General features: G+C 37.4%; 1 pseudogene; it reads left to right on the forward strand.

Moving 5' to 3' along the window:
* Positions 1-1,994: 1,994 nt before the first annotated feature.
* Positions 1,995-2,983, forward strand: LOC101711987 (pleckstrin homology domain-containing family A member 3 pseudogene; annotated as a pseudogene).
* The last annotated feature ends 595 nt before the right edge of the window (positions 2,984-3,578 follow it).

Genomic DNA, 3,578 nt, shown 5'->3' on the forward strand with positions numbered 1-3,578 from the left:
CCAATATAATTAATAAAAAACAGAATTGTTTAAGGTTTTAACTTAAGAATCCGGAAAATGAAATCAGACTACACCTTACGCAAGTAAAATCAAGCATAACAAGGATAAATTTTAAGTGTTATACTTGATGGATCACATAGATAATTGAACAAAAAATTTAAGAGATTTCAACAAACCCAATATAGTATAACAAGTCAGTTGATTACAGTATGAGTCCAGTGAGAAGTCATATTTTTGTTGTTGTTGATTTATGAGTCAACTTCTGTTCCTTTATAGGAAAAATGAGGCTCAGGTGTATGCAAAATAAATGTGTAGACCCAGTAAGCAGACAACATACTGATTTTGTAAACTTTGTTCTGGAAAAGACCTAGCCAGGACCCCTAGTAGAAAGGGATCACTGCCCTGGTTGAACTCTCCACTCCAGGGGAACCTATCCATCAGAAGTTCACAGAACTTGACCAGGTGTGGGCTGGCATGTAATCCAGATTGACTGAACACACCATTTCTCATCTACCAAGGCATGCCTAAGTGGCCAATACTTAAAGCATTCAAATGATCACCATTTGAATATTTCCATAGGCTTAATATGTATTCAAAAACTAAAATTTGATATTTAAAACTTAATACGTAATATTAAAGGAGATAAAATACATAAAAATCACTACAATTAGTTATGAACCAGCTTTAAAAAATAAAATATCAACACGAGTAAAATCATTGATCTCTAATCCTTGTATAAGTCATCTCTCTAAGGGAATTACCATCATTCCCAGTCATTTTATAATAACTTAAACACAGCATATTCTTTGCAGTTTTAAACTTTATATGCACTGAGCTATATCTATATCCCCTTGTATTTCTTTATTTTGAAACAGGGTATCACTAAATACCTAAGTAGCCTAGGCTAGACTTTAACTAATTCTCCTGCTTCAGTCAGTCACAAGAGTGCTGGGATTGCATGCATGCAATACCATGCCCAGTTGAATTTTGAACTCGATATTATGTTTAGGGTATTCATTCCTGTGGATACACATCATTATTTTTATTCTTTTTTTTTTTTTTTACTGATTTATAGTGTTTCAAGTTATTATAATCTGATAGCTTATTTCTCTAGCATTGGTGATGTTTATCTGTTAAAGTATCTCAAAATTTCAATTGCTTCCAACATCTATAGTTGCTTTAAAAATTTTGCAAATCATCTGTGGTTCACTAATTTGGGCTGTGGCAAGCCGAATTTCTGATTTTCCTTAGGGTTCAGTTCTCAGGTTTAAGGGGTAGTTGCTACAGATTATAGATTTGAATAACCTGACCCTACACCTAGTGGGATTGTAAATTGGTCAAATCACTCCAGTGAACAGTTATCAGTCTCTATTAATAATAAAGATGACTTAAACTATAATAAAGCTATTGCATTCTGTAGTGAGTAACCTCACAAAACTTACATATAAATAACATTTTACATATAAATACACATGCACACACGTTATTTTAGATAATTTTTTGAAAAACAATTTGGGGTGGCTATTTTTATTCCCAATTTCTAAATAGAAAACTACAAGACTAGGCTTCCATAGCTAGGGAGTGACATACTCACATCCCAAAGTCAATGATTTTGATCCAAAGGCCAATTATCTCCACTACACCCGATGCCCTCCTCCATCGAAAATATCACATGATCACCTAGGAGACTGTGAACAAGTTTTTCTTCAGTTTGCTAGAAAATTAAGCCAAGTAAATTCTGATCATTTTGGCTTCATTAAAAATAAATGCCAGCGGAAGTGAAAGCGAAGTCCGGTCAATGAAAACAAGCGGGGAGCCAGGCCTCGGGAGGAAGTGTGAGCTGAGGTCCTATCTCCCTGCCGCCGCTGCCGCCACGCTCGCCGCCCGGGGATACGTGAGCGCGCGCCTCCTCGCCCCAAAGCTGCGCTCGGCTCCCGCCTTCCTCTGCTCTGAGGGCCGCCACGTCCTGGAGTCCTGGCGCCGGGCTCTGAAGCATGGAGGGGGTTCTGTAAACGTGGACCGACTATCTGATAGGTTGGCACCCTCGCTGGTTTGTTTTGGATAATGGACTCCTATCCTACTATGATTCACAAGATGATGTTTGCAAAGGGAGCAAAGAAATTATAAAGATGGCAGTCTGTGAAATTAAAGTTCATTCAGCAGACAACACAAGAATAGAATTAATCATTCCAGGAGAGCAGCATTTTTACATGAAGGCCATAAATGCAGCTGAAAGACAGGTGGCTGGTTGCTCTGGGGAGCTCCAAAGCATGTTTGACTGATGCTAGGATTAAAAAAGAAAAAGGAATAAGTGAAACCAGTGAATCTCTGAAAACCAAAATGTCTGAACTTCGCCTCTACTGTGACCTTCTAATGCAAAAGGTTCATACAATCCAGGAATTTGTTCACCACGATGAGAGTCATTCATCTCCCAGTGTAGAGAATATGAATGAAGCCTCTTCCCTGCTCAGTGCCCCATGTAACACATTCATCACGACGCTTGAGGAATGTGAAGATAGCACATGCCAAGTTTAAGCCTGAGATGTTTCAACTGCCCTATCCGAATCCTTTGGTTTCTCCTGTATCACCTTCTCCTGTTCAAATGATGAAACGTTCTGTCAGTCACCCTGGTTCTTGCAGTTCAGAAAGGAGCAGCTACTCTATAAAAGAGCCAGTGTCTGCACTTCACCGACTCTCCCAGCGACGCCAAAGAACCTACTCAGATACAGACTCTTGTAATGATATTCCCCTTGAAGACCCAGACAGACCTATTCACTGCTCAAGAAATACACTTAATGGAGATTTGACATCAGCAACCATTCCTGAAGAAAGCAGACTTATGTCCAGAAAGAAATCTGAAGTGGAAGATCCTCTTCCATCCTTCTCTTCCTGAGGAAATTGAAGTGTCCAACTTCCTCTAAGTATTGCTATGCAAAAGCTGCTGTAATTAAACTTGTTATATGGGGTAGTTTTTCCCTTAGGATTTCTTGAACTTCACAGAATATTGTAAATCAAACAAAAAACAACCCACATACTTTTGAAGTGTATTTTATTTTTATATAGTTTATTTGCAAGAGTATTTTCCTAGTAACTTCACAGTACGAATGTGCATTTTTTAAAAACAAATGATGGTGTAACATTTTGACATCCATAAAGACAAATATAGATATTTTTCTAAAAAACTGTGAGGGACTGATAGCTTGGTCAGTGTGTATTGTAGTTTATAAACATGAAATCTTATAAGGTTTCAGATTGACAGAAGTGTGATATATGTAACTTGTGCCATGGACCAAAAGGTCACTTTACCCCAGCTTAAAGTGAGTTACGATAGCAGCTTGATGGTGATTGTATTGTGTTCCTTTAAGCCAAAAGAAAAAACTTAATATTCTAAATATCTATAGCCCAAATTGAGCATTTTTCAAAACAGATTCTGCTGTCCTTCATATATGAAGTCGACACTACTAATTTGTGGATACCAAATGTTGAGTTGAAGTTTGAGTATTTAATTTTTTATTTATTTATTATCTGTTGCATCAAAAGATGATTGAGTTCTAACTTTTGTTACCTACCAAATTTAA

The sequence above is a fragment of the Heterocephalus glaber genome, unplaced genomic scaffold, assembly GCF_053883595.1.
Source record: "Heterocephalus glaber isolate CG9 unplaced genomic scaffold, H.glaber_assembly_v1.0 deba00001446, whole genome shotgun sequence".
Taxonomy (NCBI): domain Eukaryota; kingdom Metazoa; phylum Chordata; class Mammalia; order Rodentia; family Bathyergidae; genus Heterocephalus; species Heterocephalus glaber.